Source organism: Cyprinus carpio, chromosome B11 (assembly GCF_018340385.1).
Source record: "Cyprinus carpio isolate SPL01 chromosome B11, ASM1834038v1, whole genome shotgun sequence".
NCBI lineage: Eukaryota > Metazoa > Chordata > Actinopteri > Cypriniformes > Cyprinidae > Cyprinus > Cyprinus carpio.
Genome location: NC_056607.1, coordinates 13,728,257 through 13,735,645, shown reverse-complemented (window position 1 = coordinate 13,735,645; position 7,389 = coordinate 13,728,257).

Below are 7,389 nucleotides of genomic sequence, written 5' to 3'. Positions count from 1 at the left end.
ATCATCAAGATGTTTTCTGGCAAAACTGGCACGAGCCTTGTGTTATCTTTGACTAATATTTAAATTTGTTTGATGATCTTATAAAATATTTCTGCTAATTTCCTTTTGATCAAGATTTTATAGTTTGAGTAAACCCTCTGATGTCTCTCTCTGGTATGATGAAAAAAGCTTCACAAACGGGTAACTTGAACCACATGTAGGGAACGCTGAAAGAGAGAAGTTCCTCTCAGTTGACTCTTGATTTTCCAGCCTTTGCCCTTCTTTTAATGAGGTGCAAATGCTCGCACCCATGCGGAGCACTGACTCAGAGGTTTCTGCTGACAGAAGTGCATGTATGCATGCAAGCCAGCTCTGACAAGAACACTGTGTACATGTGTCAATACAAGAGACCTGCAGTCAGGGAGGAGAATCTCTGGTGTCATGGGGTGTGATAAGCACGTTAGATCTCATCCTCCTCTCAGACGGAGTGGCTACAAAGAGGGTGACAGCGTTTAGATGGGTGGGGATTAGAGTGATCGTGGTGGGGTGGAGCGGGCTGTTGTCTATGCAGATGTCTATTGAATGCAGCTCTAAGACCAAAGGAAATAGGAAATTCAAGGAATGATAGTGGGGCTGGGGGAAGGACGGGAGGGTAAAACGGTGCAGTGGCCTTTAGATGAACCCAAAGCAGACTTCGTTTAGCAGGGTCATCTCAAGTTCAGGTCTTTCCCTGACTGACGGTGGGGGGGGGGCCATGAGACCTGGAAAGGGAGCCCCCAGGGCCCTGTAATGTAAACATATTATCATAAAACTTTTGGATAGAGAATGCTGGAAAAGCTATTTAAGAATGAATTTAAAACCCTTTGGATAAAAGTTGTGCCATATTTGACCTTTTCAAGAGCTTTTCAAGTATTTTCCATAGCATGACATTTATAGAACAGCATTCTGTCTTGTTTGGACAGATCTAGCAGTTAAATGTAATGTTTAATAAATAAATGTTGATAATTCTATACATTATGTTGTGATGTTAAAATTCACTAGTAGCATTTAAATGGATTTAATCACTCAAAAAATATTTAGGTAGCATTAAATGTTTAATTATTTACTTACACAGTTTTAATGAATATTGCTTGTTCAACAGCTAGCCATATTTGTTGTTATTATAATACTTTTTAACTGGATAAATTTTGTTTTCACAATGAACAGATTATAAGTAATTTGAATAAATATATTTTCAAAACATGATTATTTAAATAAAATTCATTAAATGCAAATAGGTCATAAAAAACTATGCCATGATTTTTTTTTTTTGCCTATTTCATTTATGTATGACTGACAAATATGCATCATAGTAATTGAATTATTTTGTTTGTTACAATTGTGTGATTCCCCAAAATACATTTTATATTCAGTTAAAATGCATAAAACTTTAATTTAGGCCTACACATTTTGAAGTTAATTTAAATTTTTACCTAGATGAAATTGCATAGAAATATTTATTTATCAGTAATATGAAATATTTTTTTTTAATATTGGTGAATCCCTAGATACCCCAACTTATAAATGACCAACTGTCTTTCTTCAAAAGAGAACAAATGAACCCTGAGCAGCTTCTAACGGCACATCATTAAAGCACCGTCTGTGACATGATATTAAAAGGTTGTCGATTCCAGGTGAGAATCTGTTTGACCATATGGTGATGGAGACAGATATTGCCCTGGGTTCAGACTGAGAGGAGACAGTCAGTCACTGGATGCCTCAGGAGTCCGGATGGCTTCAGTTCTCTGGCACTTTGCACAGACAGGACCAGCAGGAATCTTTTGATTGAATAAGTAGACCGTACCATTATGTCTCGCCCGGGACAGTAATAGAGGGTGTTGGCTGCATGGGAGATAATGAGATGAGGAGTTGGCTTACACAGTGAAGTGAGTTAATGTAGTGACGCTGCGAATGAAACTCACGTTTCTGAAGTGAACGGCTGTTTGTTGACAAAGACTGAACCCTGGGGCTTAGGACTGGATGTCTTGAGGAAAATATAAAAAATAAATCTTATCAGATGTGGGGGACTTTTCTGATATGATAAGGCATCATTCCTAAGTAAAAGTTTCTCTTATTTTTTAACCTGTATTTTGCAGTCTACAAATAGTAATAGCTAAGGTTTTGACAAACATTCTGTATGTTTTACAACAAGACAAAATGTGATTCTGTTATCTTGGATCTCTACAGTTAGAGTTAGACTTTTTTTTACAGAATATATATATATATATATATATATATATATATATATATATATATATATATATATATATCTATATATATATATATAATAAAGTGTTGGTGGAAGACTGTCCTGATGTTATAAAGTGCAAACTCAAGAGTCATCAATCAGGATGTGGGTGGTGAAGTTTAGCTGCCTTGCTGTTTTATTTGCCGTTAGTGTGTAGAACCCAGATGTGCAGGGACGCTGTGGTCGATTTATGTGCTGGCTGGTATTACAGGGAGTTTTATCTTCGTGGTTGAGCTGAAAGTGGTGTCCCTTCTTCTAGATTTTCATTCATGCAGATAGGACAACAAGTTTAGTCTTGATTTTAAAACTCAAATTTTCACATTTCTATTGCCAGCATTGTAATCCAATTTGATACTTCAGTCTTTTCCGATTTACTGTAAATTAAGATTTGACATGAGTGACGTAATACATGTGTCAAACTGAAAGCTCAAGGGTAACTCTGAAAGCTTAAAAAAAAAAAGTTTAAACTTTAATGCCTTTCTTAATTACAGATGCTGAGGTGCCTGTCTTAAATATTTTTTTACTTGCTTTTGTAATAAAAGTTAATCTTTGAGTCTTTCTGGTGACCCATATTCATATTGGCTGTATCTCCATATTGGCAAGGAAAATAAGACACAAAAAAAATGGTTCACGGATAACCACAAAATTAATTAATTTATAGCATACACTAAATTGCTAAAATGAAGGTCAAGGTTGTATTTCTTTCTCCTATCCATTTATAGCAAGGCAAGCCTTTGAAATCTGTTGATATTATTGTACAAGTACATCCTGGACTAAAAGCGTAATGTGTATGCAAATGTTGCACTTCAGCTGACATCTAAACTTTCGTTGAACTCGCTTTTTCCCCAGCAAGAGTTTGAGTTACCAGTATGTCTGGTATGCAAAACAAATTGTTTTACATTTGTGTCGATATTTAAAAGGCTCAACAAAGACAGATTCCCATCCCCTCGGCTGTGGCAAACAGAAGTGGGGAGAAGTGGAACTGAAGAGCAGGGCAGAGGGTAGAGTAGGGCATAATGGAGGGGTAGGGCAGGGGGTTGATGGGACTGGTGTGCATGAACAGGGGACCTCTTGGTGAACTGCGTAGTCGCGAGCCGGGTCATTGGGGTGAGGTTGTCAGAGCGTGCCTGAAACAGTAACCCAGGGGTTCAGCCAGAGTTCACACACAAAATGTGTAGGATCCATGTCCTCTGCTGGCTCAACCCCACCAGCACATTCTGTCCTGCAAATACCTACAGCCCTGTCACCAAAGAGCTCAAGAAACAAACTTCCTTTAAAAATATTTTCACTGTCAACCTGTATTACAATTATGATAATAAGTGTCAAACTGATATCATGGTGAAAAATAAGCAGAAAATATGTACTATTGCCCAGTAAATAACGTATTTTATAGAAAGATGTACATGAAATGCACATATATTAGACAACTTGAGTTTCAGATAAAAAAATTATTATAAATTAAGGGTCAGACTAGGTAACTTAAAAAAAAAAAAAAAGTTGTTTGATTAAAATACAGTAAAATAGTATTGTGAAATAGTTTTAATTTAAAATAACTGTTTTGTGTCTTACTACTGCTACTTTGGTGCTCGATAAACTATTCTTCATTTATCATTATTATTATATATACATATTATATTGATAAAGAAATAACTTTAATATTAATGTTGAAATCAGTTGTGCTGCTTAACATTTTTGTGGAAACCATTATACATTATACATGCTTTTGAGAAAAGATAAGATGTGCTTTTTAAGAAAATGAGAACTTGTTAAAAAGCTCAAATTACATTAGCCATTCAACAACAAATAATTTGAAATCAGAGTTTAGTTTTGTTTGTTTTCCCCTGAATTGACACGCAGCCCTTGTTTAAATGCCATTGAGGAAAAGAGCACAGCCGAATGGAACCTGCAAATGTCTACAGAGAGAAAGAATGCTGAGATCTCCATTGGTATGAGAGGCTGAAACAGGAAAGGCCACTAAGCTAAGTCCCCTCTGAGTGTGTGTTAGAACCCTATGGGAAAACTGCCTACTCTGATCCGATTCAAGACTGGCTGGCCCATTGTCAAGCAAAGAGTTTGACCTGAAGTTGAACCCAATTGTCAGCCCTGCAATGCACTGCAGAAAAACAGGGGAGGATGGGTCTGAAGAGGTGGAATGTACCAGAGCAATGGAACTTGGTCTAAGCCCCACACAACAGTTGCGCTACATGAAATCCGTTCAGTTTGTGAAACATCACAACCATCATAAATCAAAGTGGGGTGGACATCCAGAAAATAAATTGACGTTAGAGTCTTTTTTGACAGTAACTGCTGGAATGGTCTATAGGAGCTTGGTGTCCCCATTGAGTGGGCTGTGCTCATCTCCTCCCTGTCTCCAGTCCTTGCAGGGCTGAGGCTGCTTCTGCGTCTGCGAAAAGCAGCTGTGGTCACCGGCGCCAGTACTGAGTGGAGAAGAAAAGCCCTGAGCCTTCAGAACAATCCATTCTTTGTGGAACTACTGGAAGCCATCAGCCAAAAATCAAATGACCGTAAGCCACAGATATAAGCCAGATGTGGGGATTCCAAGACTTTGTTCCAGTGAGCCCCAGCCCAGCTACGCTCATCCCAGCCTGGCTGTGGCAGCCAGGGGAATGGGGTCATGCATCGGGTATTGCATTGCTCCAGCAAATGACATGCTTGTCTTCATCTTCAGTTCACATCACTCGAACCATGACAGCTCGGAAAGATGGAAGCATGAGCTGCCAAGAGCTGAGGCCCTTGTAGGCCAGAGTAAGGTCATCATTTCAGGGCTCTTTTTGGTTTACAGGTCCTTGCTTTGATGCACTTTTGTACACTTTCCAAAAGTAATTTCCTTCTATCGTTTTAAGCGCAGTAAATTCAGAAATATTGCAAAGAAGCCAGACACTCCACCCCGACATGTGTAGAATTATATTTGATTCCGATGAAAACCGACGGCCAAAAGATTACAGCAGTGTTAGGAAACCATCGTGCTGTCAACTGAATTAAGGGGAGTTTCAAAATACACTCCATCATTGTGCCATTTACTTCATTTAGTTTCTCTGTTAATTTTGGCTTAATAGGTCAAAATCTGATGGGATTTTTGTTTTTAAATCTCAAGATATCTCAAAGGCTTCTTGCTAAACAGTTATTATCTTTAAAACCAATTAAATTAACACTGTGGCCTCAATGACAAGAAAATGCTAGTCTAGTGATTGGGACTGTTCTGGTTGTTGGAGATAATTTGTCACTTTCCTACTTAATTATCCAACAGAATGAGAAGCTTACAGTACCATTATGCCTGATCATCATCTGTGTAGCTCTACTAAGAAACTCAGGATATAGCATCTGTGTATGACACAAGGTATTATGTTTATGCATCAGCTAAAACTTTCACCCAAAGCAACTTAAAATGCATTTAAGATGTGAATTTTATCAGCTCATGCATTCCATGAGAACTGAATCCATTGCATTGGCAGTGCTAGTGCCACACTCTGCTGTTTGAGCAGGAACAATTTAGATTTTTTGATATTTGATATTTTACGACAAATGCAGATTACTAGTAATATTGGGCTTTACGCAGTTTGGTCTGCTTATGGTCTGTAAGATCTTATTATTATTATTATTATTTGAGTGAAAATTGTGGTGGTGTAGGTATTTGTAGCATTATGGCAGTGAAGGGTGATTCATATCAAGGGCATCTGTTAGTTTTGGGCCATGTTCAACAATAAGCCTATAAAAGGCAAGACATTCTTATACATTCTCATTGGACTTGTTTCTTGAACATCTAGTGCTTTAATTTGCTAATTGTTTATTGAGATCTCTAGCTGCAAACTGATCTAAATGCTGCCCTTTAAAATCCATTATTTTCACCTTCTCAGTTCAGTTTCATAACCAGTGGTGTGACTTATGCTGAATTCAGAGCATCTCTCTCATAACATCTCTATTTCCTTTGCAAACCCAACCTCAGACGACTTGATTACCAGAGCTGCCATGCATCCTCACATGTCAAGCCAGTTATCTCAAAGTGATCAATGATCCAAAGGATCAATGATGTCTGATTTGACAGATTTATTGATCTGGCGAGTGCAACTGTGAGTGAGAACTCTGTCACTTTTTTAAATTTAGTTCCCACATGGGTCCTCACATTGACATCAAACGGGCCAATAAATCCAACGGGAGCAAACACAGTGCAACAGGTCACAGAAAGGTAACTCTCTTTGTCTTTTCTGGAAGACCTCTGAGTCGGTATTTATGAATGGCCAAAGGCATTCAGACACATCTGGTCTCTCACTTAGTCATGACTCGATCTGCGTGTTGAAAGTGTGCATAAGCTCTTTTAGCTGTTTCCCTCATTAGCTCGGGGTGCTATGAAGAACTTGTATCCTTTTCATGACCCGCTAATGGTCTTAGCTTGATTAACTCTGGACTCTGGCAGTAAGGGGAACTTTTTCTTTTTTTTTTCTTCCTGGTACAACGCCTGAGAATGGATCATGGTTGCATAACTCACAAGGAAGTGGCCTGGATCGTAAATAATGTGCACGAAATGATCCTTCTGGGAACAGCACTTTCAGTGGAGGCTCCTAATTTGTGGCCTGGTGGCCTTTAAAAAGACCCCAGAATACATTGCCAAATCCTAAACTGTGTTTAACCCATGCACCCCACTCCCTCTGTCTGTTTGCATTTTCTTCTGGCTTTCATTCTGTTTACAAGCATGTAGGACGTCTCTTTCTTTGCGTCAGTTGGCTAAACTCATGGGTTTGATAACATAGAGGCCCCTAAAGCAACATAACAGATGCATTTCACCCCAAAATTAAAATGGTCATAATTTACACACCCTCATGTTGTTCCAAACCTGTATTCAGTTTTTGCTTTTGTTTTTGCTTTTGTAAGTCATACAGGATTGAAATGACATGAATATGAGTAAATTGACAGAAATTCAGTGTTCAGAGGTTTTCCTGTGAAATGAGGCTATGTATACACTGTTGCAGCTGGATGTTTTTAGTCTGCATGTTAAAGCAATCTCTATATGGAATGTGATTTTGACAGAGGGGAAAATTGCAGGGGGGAAAATGCAATTGGGCTACTTTTGATTAGCAATTGGGATGGATTTGTTTCACAGACCTGGC